Consider the following 20,389-nt stretch of genomic DNA (forward strand, 5'->3'; position numbering starts at 1 on the left):
ATTCCTTGGCTAGTTGGCTGCTGTAGGTATTGCACTGACATGCACGAGGAAGCCGAAGAGCATGGCCACATAGTTGAGGAGCTTGACGCCCGAATGGGCGAGGAGCTCGGAGCAGGCCAAGACCCAAACCTTCGTCCGGAAACGACACCCTCTGGGCCTCCGGGTAGACGAAGATTCCTTGACCATTTTACCGGAGATGAATTTCCTCCGGATGTGCCACTGGTGTCACGGCCACGTCGCTAGGGATGACCGCCAAAGCAAGTGAACGTCACGGCCGTGGTAGTGTTGTCCACATCTTGTCGTTTAGGCGAGAAAATGTCGAGCATTACTTTCGTATTAGGACACGATGGCCAGCTGGCGGCCGGCGACTAATCTATGTGCATGAAGGTAGGGAGTGATAACAACGGCCTCTTACACTAGTTTCTCCCGTTCGAAGCACAAAAGTAAAAGTGGCTAAGGTCACACAAGTAATAATCTTGCTTAATTTTTCCTAGCTTATCCATCTTATTTGGCAAAAAAAGTGAGAAACGCGGATGAATCCCAGGTAATGCGGGCGCACAGATTGGCGCTGAGGCTAGGCAAGTGCTAGGAAGCCTCATCGGTACTCCATGGGATTAAATCACCCATTAATAAAGATAATATTCTCGTAAGTAACAGGGATAGGCTTCTAAATATAGGTACATGAGGGCGTGATTAAATCAGCCAATTAAATCACGATATGTTCCTTGATTTAGGGAATGAGCCATGTAGTAACTCTGATCCACAAATTAAATCACCCACATTAAATAGTATACCCTACTAATACGTCTGACGTGATTAAATCATGATCTATTCCTTGATTTAGGGAACTGAAACATGTACACCGGTACACAGGATTAAATCACCCATTAATGTTATATATCCCGGTAAGTCCATTGTGCTACCTCCCCGTAAACTAATAAGGCATTTCCACCGATGGCGAAAACCAAAGTTATATAGCGGGAACTAAAAATATTAGCGCCAAGTTCTGAAATTTGAACGAAACATAGAGGCCTATAAATATGAGGAGGGGTGTAGCTAACGCGTGCGTCGCGTGTGACTTAGACTTTGACTCTTTACTCGTCGAGGAGAGGAGAGGAGAGGAGAGGAGAGGAGAGGAGAGGAGAGGAGAGGAGAGGAGAGGAGAGGAGAGGAGAGGAGAGGAGAGGAGAGGAAAGGAAAGGAAAGGAGAGGAGAGGAGAGGAGCAGACCCCTACATCAGAGAGGAGGAGATGATCGGTCTTTCTCGAGCATGCAACTCCACCTCCCTCCGCATGGATTCAGCACAACAGGTATTGGATAGATTCATGCATCTTCTTTTCTTGTATTGTATTGTGTTGCGTTGCCATCAACATCGGAGCGAGCGGCCGGACGAATTAGATCCGAAACTGGTACTATAATTGGTACTAAACTATAAAAACCTACGGTTTTCAACTATATTACTACATCTGCATCGTTTTCGGTTCATATTTTCATAAAAACCTCGCGTTCATCGATTCTTGCTCCTACAGCCTCAGCACAGGCTTCCTCTCGCTGTTGCCTTCTTTGCTTCGCGATACTTGCTCGCTACAACCCAGCTCAACCTTCCCCTGCAATTAGCTTCCTCGAAGAACAAGCCGTCGGCGGGAAAGCTCCTGACAAGTGGGGAGGAAGAACTCCGCCGTGGCGATGACAGCGGTTGGCTTCAAGGTGGATGGAGAGAGGACACAGAGGCTGTTCCGGATGTTTTTCCCAGTCACATGTTTTTCCCAGCTAAACCTGCTACATGTGTGTGTTGACCAAAACAACTTCATGGTATCCAGGGGCAGCCAGATTCAAACCATCTCTTCTAGAAAAAAACATTGTTCAAATGACTGACAATACAAACAGTTTGCCAGGGAATCAGGGATCAGATTCATTATTCAGGAAAACAACATTGGCATTAACAATCCCTTGTTTTTTCTTGGCTAAGTATGTTACACGTGTGTTTACTCAAGCAACTCGCTATAGGAAGCGTGCTAGCTCCTACATCCAGAATGCTGCATGCGAAAACTGCTCTAGGTGCCTGGGCACAGCATAGGATTTGGTGGTGCGGCGGTCCGTAACTTGCAGCTCCCCCTTACGATCGTACTTGAGGCCAAAGAAGCTGACATGCACCGGTGTACGGAGGAGAGAAATTAGCGACTTAATTTTCCGTCACTCGCATCGCATCCATTCCATTTCGTCCCAACCAACCAACCAACCAAACCCTAACCCCTACCCAACCCCGAAAGCGCCGGCGGCGACGGAACCAGGATGGCGTCGCGCCGGGCTTCCTCGCCATCCGTGCGCGGCGCTCCGTCGAGAATGCCCGGACCACCATCCGCAGCCAGGACAAGGTGCCCGCCAGATCCGCCGGGGGCGCCTACCTCCACCACGCACGGCGCTGAGGCAACGCACCTGCCGGCTCGCCGTCCAGGCAGACGATGCACAATCAACCGCCGCCGCATCGACCCGTCCTTGCAGAGGTCGCCGTCTGGAGCGTAGAGCGGCCGGACCTGCGACTGGACGCAACAAGAGGACGGGGACGGCCTCTCCATTACGGAGCCCCACGACCTCAACCACGTCCTTCTGCCACGGGAAAGGTGCTCCTTTTTTTTTTTACCCCCAATCTTCCCTGCTCTATCTTCCTAATCTGCTTTGCTCCACGGTTCAATTTCTTGTTGGATTTGGGACTGATTGTTCCAACTAGATCGACTATGCTCCTGGGATCCAGTTATTAGCTACTGTATGTATGTCTCTACTAATGCACACTAAATGAACTGAATGCTTTACAGCGTGCACATTGCCACTAGTAACCTGCCACCACACGCACAAGCTCTCATTATTTTGTTTCCTATTTAATCTGGGACTATTCCAGACTTTGCAACCATGTACACTACTCACATGAGAGGTATAACATACACAGGTGTTGTCTTAAGTTAATTCTTTGGTTGATGTCCAGGATTAACAAGTAAACCAAATAACAGCATGTTTTCCTTTGCACCTGTACATGTCCATCAGCATGTTTATATTAGTTACTTTGATGCAATTGTGACATCTTTGGTTATCTTTGTTGTTGCAAGCATTGGGTTCACTTGTCCATGTCCATGTTCATTTCCAGCAAATGTATATGTGAAGTGCATTGTATGTATGAGATAAATTCTGCTCCTTCCGTCCATAAAAGGCTGTCGGAGATTTATCTAAATTCGGATGTGTCTAGATGCATCCAAATTTAGATAAACTCGCGACATCCTTTTATGGACAGAGGTAGTAGCAAAGAGTGGTTAGAACTATCATTTATCTTGCTTCTGTAGTCTGTAGTCTGTCTCTCCCTCGTGTGACTCCGAATATGTATAGTTGATCATGAACTTGATTTCCAATAATAGCTGTTTTAGCCATCGAGTCAATGCCCTGTATAGGGCCATTGAGCCGTTGGACTTTAAGAAATTTTTGGTGTTTTACTGGTACTGGGATGTGTGGTTGCAGGTGTAGTTGATCTTGTCAACGTTAAACATGCTAGTCGAATTGGATTGTACTATGTTTGAATGTCTAGAGGCATGCTGTATGTACTCTACTGTCATTTGTATTATGGTCTGGATGTCCAGAGAAGGGCAAAGATCATGGCTGAATTTTGAACACTTGCTAATTAAACTTGCAGTGTTTTAGTAAGTTTAACTCTTAGTGGCTTTGAATCGATAGTATTTGGCTGTTGCTGGTGATGAAGTAGGTGCCACTGCAATTTATTTGGCCAAGTTGACAGTTGTCATTAACTGCAATTTATTCGTGAATATTTATCATCACATTTTCGCCACTAGCTGCTGCTCTGACTATTTCTTGATATTTCATTGGCATGCCTGTGAACATGTGTTTTCTGACACTAATGAAAAGCGTGCAAATTCTATTTGCAGGATAGTGGCCTTCTTCCTCTATATGCGTCTAGGTATGTTTAGGTGAGTATCCCTGCTGTGATATACAGTGGCATCTAGAGCCACGGCTAAAGTGTGATCCGGCCATCGAGGAGATGGCGATGCTGGTTTAGGTTCAGTTTTGGTAGTTGTGTAACCAGGACGTGGTCCTGGCACTAAGTGCTGTTCTAACCGATTCTTTGGTTGACGCTTTCATTACGAATCTTGCCTATTTCAGTTGTATGTGTATTTTTGGGCTTCGACCAAGTTGCTGTGATGTGCAATGTTGCAACATAGCAATACTATTGAGGTCCTGAATAGCATAAGTTTCAGGAGCATTTGGGGTCTCCATTATATTTTGTCTTGACCTGGGCATATATATATATCATCTGTAGCTAGCTACCTGCACAGAATGAAGTAGCTACCTGTGGCTGTACCTACTCTGTTGGTGTTCCTGTAATAGATGAGATTGAGGCGTCTCATTTTCTGTAAAGAAGTGAAGCTGCATCTGTGAGTTTAGAATCAGAGACATTAGACTGAAATGTCCTTATATGCTTTCTTGCCACTGATTGTCCTTGATTTGGTTTGGCGTATACAAGATCAAAGATTTGTGCCTTGCATGGTATTGTGTGGTAGTTGAGTATTTTCATGGCTCCACGAGCTTATCTTACACGATATCCTTGACTGTGAACAGGTTGACGTGCCGTTTTCTGAATGCTGGAGATGAGCACTTGCACCTTCAGCTGGTGGAACCAGAAGCGGAGGCTGATTGTCTCCACCTGGTGGAACCAGAAGTTGTATGCGGAAGGTAGGCAGCGAAGTTTAGGTGAGTTTCTGGTTTAATCCCGCCTTTGAACCGGAAGATACTTCTTGATATTTCATTGGCATGCCTGTGAAGACGTGATTGCTAGCAGTAATTAAGCATGCTCATTCTATTTGCAGGACTGAGAAGCGGAGCTGGTAGCGGTGGTTTAGGTGGGTATCCCCCTGCTGTGATATAGAGTTGGCATCTATAGGCACGGCTGAAGTGCCATCGAGGAGATGAGGACGATGCTGGTTTAGGTATAGTTTTGGTAGCTGTGTAACATGGTCCTGGTACTAAGCGATGATGTATCCATTTCTGTGGTTTAATTATGGATTTGTGCCTATTTCAGTTCTTTTTTGGGATTTGACTTGTGCAATGTTACAGCATAGCAATATTTGTGGAGGTCGAGCATTTGGTCTCCTTTACATTTGGTCTTCAGCTGGGCATATCTATATCATCTGTATCTACCTTCCTGCACCTACTCTGCCCCGTCTGCAAAGAAAATGATGATGATACGGTAGGGAGTAGTAAAAGGAAGCCAAATTAATTGGGTAATGCGAGCGTAGGAGCTGGGTGGTTTCAGCGGTTTTGAATCCATCCTTGCGTTACAGAGACTGCAAATGTATTTTGTGGTGGACAGGTCGAGACAGTCGTGGCATGCACAGGTGGTACATTGGCTTGGCTGACGCGCGCGCTCGAAGCTCGATCACTTGATCTACGACAGCTGACAGCACAGGTATAAGAGCTTCAGGAGCTTCCTGACGAGACTTGGCGAATAAAAGGTATTGCGCGCGAAGCCAATGGACGACCTGTCGCACCTGTGTATGAGCTGTCTTCCATATTCGTTTCCGGGGTTTTCGATTCCGTCAAGATTGGCGGAAACAAAAACGATAAAGACATATTTCCATCCGTTTCCGTTCCGTTTTTAACCCTAGCTCCACTTCATTTCCATCTTCTCTTGGCTTTCTCGCCTAGTACGGAACAACAAACGCGCATAATACGTCGCGCTGTTTTCTTTTCTGCTTGTAAAAATAACCATCGAGCGGCCAGTGTTAGACATTCTAGATTCAACTAAACCACGCAGCTCTAGAGACATTCTAGATTCAACTTCGTCAATTAAAGAACCACCACTTGCACACATGCAAAGGAAACGATTACACGCTCCATTACGACCCTCCGGGCTTGTTACTATATATATAAAAACACTGCACCAGCAGCAGCACCACCCCACCCCGTGGATGGCGGCGCCGCTCGAATCGGCATCAGGAGATTCGGGCACTACTACCCATGTGACTAAAACCACACGGCCACCCCAACTATAGACAGACACAATCTAAAGTCGTTTCTTGATCGACTCGCCCATACATCACCAGTGAGCACTTATCTATAATGTACAAATGCAAGGTACATCCGCTGAGCACTTTGGAGCTCAAGTTAAAGGAACCACAAAACTTGATTTCCCATGACCTACACAACTGCCAAAACTGAACCGAAACCATCTTTGTCATCGACGGCTCCATAGCCAGATCACACTTTAGCCGTGGCTCTACATGGCCCAACTGCGCTGTCCATTTAGACAAGACAAATGTAATGCTCACCTAAACTACCGAGACAGAGGAACAAGGCTACCACCGCTACCTCATGTGGCCAGCTCCAGCACCGGCGTCTCCGTCCTGCAAATAGAATGTGCACGCTTATTTAGTGTGCCAGCAATCACATGTTTACAGGCATGCCAATGAAATATCAAGAAATAGTTACAACAGCAGTGGCAGCAAATTGCAACTGCCAACTTGGTCAAATAAATTGTAGTGGCCCACTACAAGTAATTTAATGGGTACCATCAAGATAGTTAAATTATTCAAGCGCTAGAACCTGACACTATTACCAGCGGCAGACAAATACTTCCAATTCACAGCAGCTACGACTTAAGCTAATTAATCAACGGAAGTTCAATTAGCGATAGTGTTAAAAAAAATCGCAAAGACATTTGCCCTTTTTTGGACATCCAGATCACAATTCAAATAACAGTAAATGTGCATACATGACGCTCTATTCAAACACACAATCCAATTCAACTAGTATGTTAAATTTTGACAAGATCAACTACACCTTCACCGACACATTCCAGTGCCAGCAAAGCACTAAAAATTCCTAAAAGTCCAACGGCGATGGCCGTACACGGGGCATCAAAGGGGAACCCAGGGAATCACCTGAGAGAATTTTCGACAAAGACTTGAAACAGCACATTATATAAAACATTGCAGCAGCAGCAGCAACGACCTGGAGAAGGGGCTCGAATCGGCAGGAGCCGCATCAAGCCCTCCCTTGCATCGGACAAAGCATAACCTGCATGCAGATAACACAATTCAGACACTAGCTACATCTTGGACTAAAACCACACGGCTATTGCAACTAAGCAGACACTATCCAAAGTCTTTCTTTGATACTCACACATACAGTGAGCATTTTGGAGCTTAAGTTAACGGAACCAGGAACTTGATCAACCATGACCAAGTCATATTTACACAACTTCCAAAACTGAACCTAAACCAGCATCATCATCGAAGGCTCCATGGCCGGATCACACTTTAGCCACAGCTCTAGATGGCCACTGCACAGCCAATGGATTCAGCTAGCACTTTAGCTACAGACTTAGAATACAACCTGATATCTGCAAAGCAAAATGAGCTTCGTGGCTAAATTACATACATAGTCCAGATTATTTTTACATCAATGTCTATAAATAAGTAATTAAATTTCAAACTGCAAGATAAGATCAAATCCACGCAAACTGTAGTAAATCCAGTAGCCATTTCTAAATTGGGATTTCGCACGCACCAACTCAAACAGAGCACATTGCTTAGCAGAATCAACAAAGCACAATTCACACTCGACTATATTTATTATCTTGCCACTATTGAGCAAGGAAAAGAGAAGAAACCTTGCATGGTTCTTGATTTGTTGGCTGTGAATCAGAGACTGGATCGAAACAGTTTGTTTCAGCAACTGCACGAACTACGAAAGCCCTCCTTCACCGACACCTGCAGGTTGCCAGTTCGAGTGAGGAATCAGAAACAATGGTTCAATCTGCAATCGTGCTAGATCTAGCTGAGGATCAAGATACCGTCAAAGTAAATCAGTACTTGCGATCTCGAGCGCCCCTCCCGCCGGCCCCCTTTCACTGACGTCGCCGAAAGCCACCACCATGGGTTCGCTCACCCCGGCCCTCTCGATCTGACGCGGGAGGGAAGGCCGTATTGGACGTGGGAGACAAGGCGGGGGTTTGTGGCGGGATAGAATCGAGAGAGGGGGCGGTGGTCGGCGGGTCAAGGACTCACTGGAATCAGCCGGCGGCGGCGGGATGGGGAGGAGATGGTGCCCGTCGGTGGGATCCTGGGACTGGGAAGAATGAACAACGAAGGGGCCCAAATCCAACGCGCTCGCCAGCCCAAATGTTCGTCCACTGCTTGGGCCCAAATCCAACAACTTTAGGCGCCAAAACCAAAATTCGGCTATAACTTCTCTTTTTTATATGGAAAAATAATACTGTATTATTGTGCATGCCTACTCTAGTTCTAGACTAGACATGTAGAGTTGTAGACATGGATATGCCTCCAATTGAACTGCCAGCCTCTCTGCATGTGGCAACCGTGTTGCCGTTGCGCCTCACCGCCCCCGCTCTGCTCTAATCTCCCCACCGTCGATCCTACGCCACCCCAGCCATCCCTCTAAACTCCGACCGCCGCTTCTGTCCCCGACGACGGCGGCCAGCACACCCATCCATAAGTTATGCCCCTCACCTCCGTTGGCGCCACCGCTACCGCGTCGAGCGCCGCTTCCAGCGAGGTCATGACTCTGGCTTGGTTCATGGAGGAGGGCTGAGAGGAGACGCTGAAGCACGCTGCTACCGGCAAGTACAGTTTTGTGAAATAAGGAGAGGACGTCGTGCCGTAGTCAGAGGAGAGATTTCTACGGGGAGAGAGAGGGTTGCACGAGGAAGAAGGGGTGAGATAATGAAATAAGTGGGGCCCATGCGAGGTAGACGCGCTGACATGCATTAACCGAGGCAACGGTTACCCGTGAATGAGACGAAACGTGCCTTCCTCTTGTAGACAATTTTATTTGATAAAACAAAGACCATAGTATATATTCCTCTATTTTTTTCTATCTCCCGTACATGATCCCCCACATATGACCGTGTCGGTGAACCCAATGACCTTTTTTTTTACGGAAACACCTACAAATAGTCAAGGAATCAGGATGGTCGAGGGCATCGCTGGTCCGGGCTATAGGCGATAATGGTCAAACATTCAATCGAGGTAGGTGGGGTCGATCGATATAATGGCCAATCGGGACAGGCGAGCAGGGTCGATCGAGTGGTCAAAGTATTACCATGTCGGCAGTTGTCAGCATGAACCAGAGAATGTGTGGCCAACACAAGGTGGTGGTACAAAAAAATACCGCACCTCCCAGTTAAAAGAGATATAGAAAAAGAGGCAGGTGTTCTGATTGCACTCATTCTTACCTAGCGCGACAAACTAGAGCAAATAATTTTTTCCAAGCTTCCCTACCTGTAGATTTCGATATAGGGAAGTCTTGATTATGAATCAAGCAACAATCGCCTACGTTGAAGCATGGTGTTGAGGCTGTTCTCATCATGTGAGGGTTTGAGTTGAGGCATCTTGGTTTGTCAAAAGGGGGTGGATCGATGCGGGCATGAACTACATATGATGACGTTAGATTTTAGTAAAGGCTCACGTCGGGATACAAAATCATTAACTATGATTGCATGAACCATTGTTGGTGCAAATGTGGAATTCACACACACGTCTGGTAGAAGAAGAGGAAGAGAAGAGTGCATGCATACATTGACTAGATATACTTGGACTCTATGTTCTCACAAGAAAATGAATTGTGGCACAAACTAAAATACTAGCTACTAGTGGCCAAATACATGAGCCACTCATCTCCAAGAACACTCGCGACTCATAAGTCCTAGCTAACTGTTAATATGGACTGGAAGGTGGCTATCACTTATCATTTTATATGTCATTTCGATGTCGCGCATAAAATTTTATGCATAAAATGATAGCTATTACCTATAATTTCATGTGTCATTCGGGTTTTCCTTTATTATACCACCTTTATATACGCATATTAGGACCTCGTGCAAAAGGGGAGACTTTTCCGAAAAACATGACTTAAGCCAAAAATATGCCAAATTATTACAAAAGCTTGGCCAGTCACCTCATAGTGAGAGTTTTGTTGTTGTCTAGAATCTTCCTACGAGATAGTTCTGTTGTGAAACAACTCCAAATTTTATGCTGACTTTACTCTTTACATCACGTTTATATACATATATTAGGACCTTATGCAAATTGGGAATGGTTTTTGACCCCATCTCTGCGCGATTTCATGCATCTCTCTATCCTGTGGCACTGCAACGTCTATCGCATATTGATAACCCCCAAGGGAGGGGATCATTGTAGCATCTCTCATGTTAAAGTAGGGTATCAATCTGCGGGGCAAGAAGGAAAAGTTAATATTCCCTACAACTACAATGTCACAAGTTTTAGTTGATTATGCACTAGTCAACTTTAGGGAGTAATGGAAGTTGGTTTGATTAAAGAAAAATAAGTGTAATAAAATAGTAATGCAAAGTGTCTTAATCCTCTTTCAACTCAAGAGGACAAGACAAAGGTTTTCTAGTATAGAATTTACGGACATGGGTTCATGGGTTCACTCAATCCTCTCTCTCAATTTATGGTGGTGATCATGTTATAGATAATAAAAAGATACATGCAATAGTTATGTGTAGTGGTAATGTTTATGATGGCTACATGTCCTAAAACATATAGTTGAAAGAAGTACTCCTTTGTGTTGTTGTTATCACCCTCGTAAGGACAATGTTGGTTATTGTCACACCACACATCATACTCCTCCCTAGATTTTTACCCCCAAATAAAGGATGTGGTGCTCCATTGACATGCCACTCAATGCATATGCCGTCTATCACTCGACCATCCGAGTACCTACATACATCATACTACTATATGGTAAACACTTTAGACATGGATGGAATGATTTATTTGTTATGTCAAGGATCACATCTATCCCATCTACCTACACTTGGTGATGTCAAGCACCTCATGACAAAGGTAAACAAGGCATTGAAAATAGAAACCATAACATGTATCATAGAAGCATCTCCGAAGTATGACAATCCATAAATATTCCAACACAACCGTAAATGCATAGCAAGTATAATCATACACCATAATATCCACCATAGGAATTACATAGATAGATCCATAATCATACAAGGCACGAAAAAATGGACTTCAACCATGACCATACATAGAGAGAATGGATCAAGTTACCACCACAAACCCATTGTCCATGGGGGTGGACTACTCCCATCTCATCATGGAGATTGATGAGGAGGCGTTAGCGAAGGAGGAGAGGCGGCCGGAGGCGATTCCGGCAGCAGTTAACCCTCTAATATATCTTCCTCCGACGGGGGCCAACAAACTCTCTATTTTGGTGTTTTCGATCTTCGCCTCGGTGTGTTCTGCACGAGCGTCGGGGACCCTTTATATAGGCATTTTAGGTCAAGAACATCATTTGGGGCTCTTGATGAACGACTGAAGATGCTTAAGGAGATGGAACGCCTAGGTGGCGTTGCTTGGGTGTGGGCCGCGCCACCCATAGGCTTTCTGCCTTCCGAGCTCCGTTTGCATGATTTCAAAGTTTCATATCATCAGTCTTCGTCTTCGTAAAATATTGATCCTTGAAAAATCCTAGGTCCATTTGACTCCGTATAGGTCCCTGAAAGTAAAAAAGTACAAAAAACGGGAGATTCTTGTTTTGTAGAGTTATAACCAAAATAAAGGCAATCATCGGAAAATCCCAAAAAAACAATATAAAACATTGATATAACCTTATATGAGATGCGAATATGAAGGAATATGTGGTAATAAACTACAAAGTTCATGTATATTTTAGATGCATCACCTATCTATTTGTTAGAAGAAGTGATTAAATGTGGCTTCATTTTTTTGTTACAATAGATCATAGAAACATGACCAACACAAAATTATGCCAAGTTCTTGTTTTGCACTTCAGGTTCATATTATTTATACGAGACAATCCTATTTGACAAGTAAGAGCCACTTCAAATCCATGTATTGAATTTTAAGCTTTACACCACCCTTGGGTCCAGTTCTTTTGTCAGCTTAGAAAAATAAGTTGTCCCCTCCCAGCTTCTCGTATAAATCCATTCTGCTTATTACTTGGAGCTTCTAAATTAGGGTGACTTTTTGGGCTTCTGCTTATGAAGACGGTGGGAAGAAACTGTGGTGGCTAGAAGCTCCTAGAAGCTAGTTACTTCTATTCTTTTGGGCTTCTGGAATTATATCTCATTTGTTGTGGTGAGTTGTAAAATGGTCTATAAAGCCACAAGATTTGTTGTGTGCTTTTAAATAAGTGATTATATCATATATACCTTGGTTTTTAGTACATAATGAAGTAGAATTGAATCAAGAAAATTATGAAAAGTCGAACGCCAATAAAAACATGGTGTCATAGTATAATTTAGTACATGCTAAATAAAATAAATGTCTTAGATATCATAGATCAGAAGTGCTAAATAATATACTATCCACATTGCAAATCCTCACAACAATTTATTTTAGCAGGACCAGGAGCACATTGCTGATTGTGATAGACTAGTTTTTATAGCAAATACTCACAGCAATTTATTTTATTCACATCCACATCAGCAAGAAATTGAGTATATGAGGTCGAAATCGTTGGGGCGGGACAAGGTTGCTAGGGAGGTTGGCGTCCATGGGGAAGGTCGCTGCTGGGGGAGGCAGAGGTCGCCGGTCGGCCGCTGGGCCGGAGCGGAGAGCTCGTCGGCGGCGGATGCAGGGGTGTGCACCGCCCTTGATGCGGATGCAGGGGGCGGGCGCCGTCCTTGAGTTGGCGTCGGTGGGGATGGTCGATGCGGGGGAAGAGGTCGACGGTCGGCCGCCGGGCTGGAGCGGAGAGCTCGTCGGCGGTGGATGCAGGGGCAGGCGCCGTCCTTGATGCGGATGCAGAGGCGGCGACGCAAGGAGAGAAGAGGAGGGACGCGTGGGGGAGGAGGTGCGGTCGCGCTCCTTCCCTTTCGGAGCTGAACGGCGGCGGGTCACCGGCCCTAGAGCAGTGGAGCGGCGACGGCTTGGGAACCCTAGCTCAGGAGGAGCGGTGCGGGAGAGGAGGGACTACTGTGCGAGAGAGGAACGCCTGCGTTTGTACCGATTCAACAAGAGAAGCTCGGGAAACTGCCTCGGACCAGTTTCTGGCTACGTGAAGAAAATGGGCTTCACGGTGGGAGGAAGCTGTCCAGAAACTGAGCTGATCTTTTGGGCTTCAGCGGTTTGGGACCTAGAAGCTGAGGTAGAAGCCCAAAAGAAGTCAGACTTAGACATGTAAGAAGTCGGGTGGCTTATGGAAGAAGTTGGGGTGAGGACAACTTGTCTTTTAAGTTGGCAAAAGAAATGGGCCTTTTACACCGATACCACTAGCAATGCAAAGGGGATTGGTTTTTTGACACTTCCTCGCGTGATTTCATGTGTTTCCCTATCCCATGGCCCCACAATGCCTACCCCTAGCTATTCCTCCGTCGTGGTGATTAAGTGTAACTTTCCTTTTTGTGCCATATAATAGGTCATAGAAACATAACCAACAAAAAAGATTATAATTTGCATCCCCACGTCCATGGCCACGACCCATGTCACGGGCATGGCGGCGCTCGTGCAGAAGGTGTACCCGGACTTATTTTTGTCCCCGGCTCTAGGACGCAGAAGGAGTGGCAGCGGCGCTGCTAGTATCTCTTCCACCACCGTGCTTTGCGTGCTGCTCATCCAACCTGAGTAGCAGAGGGAGGGAAGGTGGTGGATCGGAGGAGGCGAGCTGGGATATGATATCTGCGAGATAGGAAGGGCTCACGAAAAGTGGATTGAGGAAGTGGAGTTCTGGACATAGAAGGAATAAGAGAAAAAACACGTGAGGTGCGGCCATTCGGGCTTTTAGTAGAGTCGCACCATATTTATCACTTGCTAAGGTAGACACTCATCGAAAGAGATTGTTTTTTAAATCTATCTCTCATATTTTTTTAGAGTCGGAAGGAAATGTTTGACCAATTCAGGATATTATTGAGAAGCGGTTTGAACTTTGTTTTTATGTTAAACAAGATCTAGGCCCCGTCTCCAATAGTCGGTTTTGTACCAGTGCTCGGAGCATGCATGTTAAGTACACCGATGTCATCTATTAGGCTTCCGAGATCGATCTATTTTATGTTGTACCTGGTCTAACTTGCCATCTTTTTCTTCTTGGAGGTAGTAGATACAATGGATTATAGATAGGTAGAGTAGATGGATGGAGGTGTGCATGCAGTAGCATGTGTTGGATGGCTTAGAGCATCTCTAACAGAACCCGTATAAACGCGAACTGGGCATCTATCCTCCACTCAAATGAGTCGGTGGAGAGAGAAGCACTAATGAGCCGTGCCAAGGCGCAAATTCTAAAAGTATTTTTAAATTAGTTTTTAAAAGTATTTTATGCAATAGCCCTCGGTAAAGCTCCTAGCAGCCATTGGCCCATCTTCAGGGTAAAGCTCTACATAGCCCCCGGTAAACCTCCTAGCAGCACCGTCCGACAGCTGCTCCACAATACAATGCCCTCACGAGGGAGAGCGACGTCAGATGCGCCACCATTGCCCGACCTGGGATACCCGGATCTAGGGTTTCCCTTGGAAACAACTCGAGTGGAGTGGGAGCAGACCGCAATGACGATGTCTTCAACACGTGCACGGTGCACGGGTTTCACCGGTGGATGCGCCATCCATCAAAAACGGAACATCAGGCCGACCATCTTCGACGGAGAAGGAGGCCACCACAGAGCCACTGACTCATCGATGAAGCCGCCACCACCAACTCCCACCACCTGAGCAAAACCTAACCGCTGACAGAGATAGGTGCCACCTAGGGAGAGGGCGCTAGGGTGCGCAATCCATTGCCATGCTAGGCCGCTCCGCCAAGGGATCCAACTCGGTAGCAATCAGGGTTACCCCCGCCAGCTACTTCGCGGGCCGTCGCCCGACTGCCACAAGCCACCGCCGTGGGGCTGCCACAACCTGGCGCGATGCGTTGCAGACCGCCTACCCGGGGCCCTGCCACCGCCCCTAAGATCTCGACAGGCCGCTTCCGGACCAGCCCCGCCACCAGCCATGGAAGGCGGCACCACAGATCTTGTGGTCCTCCGCGCGCGTGATGCGTAAGGGGAGGCCCAGCGCCGCCAACATCCCCGATTTTTGCCCAGACACGCGCTAGTGACGGTGGAAAGGAGGACGGGGAGGAGGGTAGGGTTGGAGGCGGCAGCAACCTAGGGTTCCGCCCGAGTCGCCCTAGGCGAGGGTGTTCTTTGACATGGTGACACGAAGAGCTTATGGTCTCACTCTTGAACGATTGGTGTTATTGCATGCGACAACAAAAACAGTGGAATGGCATAATATTATGGATTAATGACCATAATTATGTCTCCCTTATATTGAACCGGAGGAGATATTTCTCCTAGTATCTCGTTTCTGTCCCGTAATTGAAGCATCCGGTTTTGCTAAGGTAAACACTCATCGAAAGCGATTGTTTTTTAAAAAAATCTCTCAATTTTTTTTTGAGTTAGAAAGGAAATATTTGACCGATTTAGGATATTAATGAGAGCTGGTTTGAATTGTTTTTATGTTAAACGGGCTCTAGGGCCCGTCTCTAATAGTCGGTTTTGTACTAGTGCTCGGACCATGCAAGTTAAGTACACCGATGTAGTCGATTAGACCGATTCGAGATCTATTCTTTTATCTTGTACCTGGTCTAACTTGTCATCGTTTTTTTCTTGGTTTTTGTACATACTATAGATTATAGCTAGGAATCTTGTTGGTAGATGGATGGAGGTGTACCAGTAGCATGTGTTGTATGGCTTATACATATAGCAAGTACTAGATGGCTAAGTTAGGGTTCATACGTCCTGACCAGGCATCTATTCTGCACTTAAAGCGGTTGGTGGAGAGAGGAGCACTAACGAGCCATGCAAAGGCCACGATCGACTTTGGCTAATTCCAAAAGTATTTTTAATTAGTTTTTAAAAATATCTTGTGAAATAAAATGTTTTTATTTCATAAAATTATGAATATTTTTTTTGAAATTCAAAAGCTATTTTCCAAATTAATATGTTCGAAAGTAGTATTTTTCAGAATTAATATTTTTCAAAAGTAGCATACATATACATATAATGAGTAGTAGCAACCGTTCGGGAGTTAGATGATAAAATATTATTATTTTATACATGGGGAATGGAGCCCGATCTCTGCATCAAAGGGATGTATATAACTTGTATTTATATGTTATTGAAAATAAACAGAGATATGTCGAAGGCATACATCTAAAACTAGAATCCACCATATAACACCTACAAACCCGATAATAGGTGAAGAAACATGTCGCTAGGGCCTATGCCCTAAAAACAGTAACAAAGTGCCCCATCAGCTAAAAATCACCAAGGGCATCGTCGAGTCACCCTATGGCAAAACAGAAGCACACGTATTGTGTAGTAGACCTCCCGTGAGCATCCGGCCTCATGCTTTCGCTTAAGAATTCGTCACCTCCATCATCCATTGGTCCATCTTCAGGGTAGAGCTCTGCATAGCCCTCGTTAGTCCTCCTAGCACCACCGTCCGGCAGCTGCTTCCCAAAACAATGCCCTCATGAGGGAGAGCGATGCTAGCTGGGCTGCCATTGGCCAACCTGGGATACCTGGATCAAGGGTTTACCTTGGAAGCAACACCAGTGGAGTGGGAGCAGACCACAATGGCGACATCTTCAACAAGTGAACGAGGCAAGCGCACCCCATTGCCGCCTACACCAGAGTCGGAGCACGGGTTTCCCCGGCGGATGCGCCATCCCTCACAACCAGAACATCATGCCGACCATCTTCGGCAGAGAAGGAGGCCACCAAAGAGCCACTGACTCATCGATGAAGCCACCACAACCAACTCCCACCCCCTGAGCAAAACCTAACCGCTGAAAGAGATAGGTTCCACCCAAGGCGAGGGCTCTAGGGAACACCACCCAGGGGTAGGGCGCTAGGGCACACCACCCACCGTCATGCTCGGCCGCTCCGCCAAGGGATGTGACTAGACATCCATCAGGGTTAGCCCCCTGCTAGCTACATCGTCGCCCGTCGCCCGACTGCCACAAGTCACCGCCGTGGGGCTGCCACAACCTGGGGCAATGCGTTGCAGATCACCTACCCGAGGCCACCGCCACCGCCCCCAAGATCCCGAGAGACAGCTTCCGGACCAGCCCTGCCACCGGCCATGGAAGGCGGCCCCACAAATCTTGAGGTCCTTCGCGCGTGACGCATGAGGTGAGGCCCACCACCGCCAACAACCTCGGTTTTTGCCCAGGCACGTGCGCCGGTGACGGTGGAAAGGAGGACGGGGAGGAGGGTAGGGTTGGAGGCGGCGGCGACCAAGGGTTCCGCCCGAGTCACCCTAGGCGAGGGTGTTCTTGGACATGGTGAAACGAAGAGCTTATGGTCTCACTTATGAACGATTGGTGTTATTGTATGTGACAACAAAAACAGTGGATTGATGTTAGATTGTGGATTAATGGCCATAATTATCTCTCCCTTATATATATATTGAACCGGAGGAGATAGTTCTCCTAGTATCTCGTTCCTCTCCCGTAATTGAAGCATCCGGTTTTGCTCTCCATGTTAATTACCCGCGTCCCGTAATTAAATCAATTCTCTCAATGGAGTAGTAGGAGTAATTAAAGAATTGGAAACATTAATAATCATGAAATGGTCAATCTGGTAAAAAAAGGGAAGCAGTCAATCAGGAAAACAGTAATTAACACATTATTAATCCACTCTTTGATTTGATTTGATTTGATTTGATTGGAGCTGTTAAGGAAAGAGCGAAATTACGGAAATGGTTTATGAGTAGCATTGGAGTAGTTATCTCTCCGTAATTAAGAGATTAATTACCTTCTCAATTCTTGTCTACTAATTACAGTAAGAGGAGCGGGGTAATTTTCTCCCATTATTCCCCTTTCTTAAAAATGCACGCAAAAGAAACGCACGCACCCAACCCACCCTGAGCAGTCTCACAGCCGTCGACGACGGCGCGAATCCGGCGGAACGTCTCCGGCTGAGCCTCTCCGGACGACGCGCGCGGCTCCGGCCGGCTGCCGTCTTCTGCTCGTCCGCGGCGTCGAGGGCCGCTCCCTTCCGTACCCGGACAATGGCCGTCTCCAATCCATGGAGGAGTTCCACCGTCGACCCCGCGTCGACATCTCCTCGGTCAGTCCCTCCTCTTCCTCCTCCTGCTCCACGTAGTTCAGATTGCTGCTATGCTCACGCCCGCGTCATTCTTTTGTGCTCTGATTCGGCGTATCGACCAGGAGGACGGCCACGATGCGGATGGGGGGAAAAGGGCCTACGGAGAGTGGAGCTAGGAGTGTACCACGCACAAGGGGAGGAGGGGGATGGCCTGGCCACGACGAGTAGCTCGTCCTGTCCCAACTCGAGCTGAGGGAGACATGGTTGAGCCCCTCAAAAGGTTGTACTTTCCCCCTGCTCTGTTGTGCTCTACCGTGGTGTCCCATGACTGATCTAGTAACCAGATTCTGGTTGCTAATCTGATGTCCTCTATGGTATACATGTATTTGAGGCACACATGGCGTAGGTAGATAACCTATAATGGTAACACGTATATTCTTCTTTAATATTGCTGGACAGCCACCAAATGACTAGCAGTAGCAGGCGATCCAAATTGGTGACGAGCTCACGATCCATCTCCACACACAAACTGTGCAAGCTCAGAGCGGAGTAGAGTTAGCAGTAAATTCAGTCGGACATACTAAATGCTGACCAGCTCACCATCCATCTCCACACACAAGTTTTGCGAGCTCAGAGCAGAGTAGAGTTAGCTGTCAATTCAGTTGTACATACTCATACATACTAGTACTGCCTACCAAGATGCCAATGGTTTCTTTTGTGCATTTTTGGATGGTGATAATGCTTAAACCCGTGATGCAACTAAGTATCAATGAATTAACGCGTGCAATTTTTTTCCAGGTTACTTAGTAATGGCCAGATTTATAATCTAAGATGATTCGTTTCTCTTTCTTTTTGAGAAGCACTAGATCTCCAAAATTCGTCTTGGGCAGGTTGTACAACTTGCCAAACCATCCATGGCCATGACCATGGAAAAATATATATTTTTGGTGTAACTATGTGGTATGAATTCTGGATAAAGTTTTGCTTCTTCTTATATAGTTATATAGTTATATATGTAGCTTTATATGTTTTTTCTTCTGAGAGGAACTAGCAGGCACAGTAGCTAGTCTTTGTCATTAGCTACTGTATGTACGGAAAATCTTACTTCCGTCGTTGGAACATGGTGAACTGAATGTGCTCATAATGTGGTGACTTCTACATTCGCAGATCGAGGACAGCCGTATCCCATGCCTCCTCCCTAGCAGCTTAGCCCGGATCTCGCTGAGATTGTTCTGAGTCCGCGATGCTATGCTTGGAGCGGATGGAGCTGGTGGTGGAAGCGAACGATGACGACGCTGAAGCGGAGGAGGGGGGCAACCTGGCCATGCTTGTGAATTCCCATCTCGACCTTGAGAGAGACGCCCATCAAACGGTCTCTTTTTCCCCCTGTTCTGTTGTGCTCATAATTAGGTTGCAAATCAACTTTGTGGCTGGTAGCAGTAGCAAGGTCTTCTTGTCAATATGAGAAATTAGGTCGATCTTTATTTGTCCAGCATTAGGGTTGTTGATTCCTTTCATTTACGAAACAGATTATGGTCATGGCCATGCAATCTTTTTTTAGGTTACATGGTAATGGCTAAATTTATAATCTAAGGTGATTGGTTTCTTTTCTTTTTGAGAAGCAGTAGATCGTCAAAACTCGTGTTGAGCACTATATACATCTTGTCAAACCATGCATGGCCATGACCATGTGAAAAATATATAGTTGTAGTAAACTATGTGGCATGCATTCCAGATAATCTTTTTCTTCTGATATAGTTTACATATATAGCTTTATTTGTTTTTCTTTTCTTTTGAGAAAGGAACTAGCCAACATAATAGCTACTCTTCGAGCTATTGTCTTCACCTAGAACCTCTCTTCAATTGCTGGGTCACAGTAAACTGAATGTAGTCATAATGTGTTGACCTTTTCATTATATTTAAGTGTACCAGCTCTTTTAGTCGCTCTTATTTGGTATAATATTAATGTAGGTCCGTTTGTTACTGTGGAACAACCGGTTTCTTGTACACCATGCCCCAAAACAAAAATGTATCGACATTATTGCTGATAGTTGATAGTGTGACAATTGGGCCGAGGCAGTTTGTGCTCATTTTTCTGATGCATAGTGCTTCTGTTTTCCTAAGATATATTGCTATCTGTATCAGGGATAAAGTTAATGCTTGATTGTACTAATTTCCTTGCAGCTACTGAATGGTTAAAGGAGAGCAAATGGAGGAAGCAGTAACTATCAAGAACACGTAAGCTCTCCCTGCTTTGATTTAGTTTCAACTGTAATCTTTT

At 45.9% G+C, this 20,389-nt stretch overlaps 2 long non-coding RNA genes across 3 annotated transcripts; one reads left to right on the top strand and one right to left on the bottom strand.

Annotated features, from left to right (window-relative positions):
* The first annotated feature begins 2,464 nt into the window (after positions 1–2,464).
* Positions 2,465–5,153, top strand: LOC124653239. Of its 2 annotated transcripts, XR_006987840.1 has the most exons (3): positions 2,465–2,621; positions 3,927–4,749; positions 4,866–5,153. It is a non-coding gene; the product is annotated as an uncharacterized LOC124653239 (long non-coding RNA). The 2 variants fall into 2 exon arrangements; XR_006987839.1 differs by lacking the exon at positions 2,465–2,621 and having other exon boundaries at positions 2,653–4,749.
* Positions 5,154–6,009: 856 nt separating this feature from the next.
* On the bottom strand, positions 6,010–7,818 carry LOC124651442. Its single transcript, XR_006987408.1, has 3 exons — positions 7,670–7,818; positions 6,939–7,074; positions 6,010–6,401 (listed from the first exon to the last, which is right to left on the bottom strand). It is a non-coding gene; the product is annotated as an uncharacterized LOC124651442 (long non-coding RNA).
* Between the last annotated feature and the right edge of the window lie 12,571 nt (positions 7,819–20,389).

Source organism: Lolium rigidum, chromosome 5 (assembly GCF_022539505.1).
Source record: "Lolium rigidum isolate FL_2022 chromosome 5, APGP_CSIRO_Lrig_0.1, whole genome shotgun sequence".
Taxonomy (NCBI): domain Eukaryota; kingdom Viridiplantae; phylum Streptophyta; class Magnoliopsida; order Poales; family Poaceae; genus Lolium; species Lolium rigidum.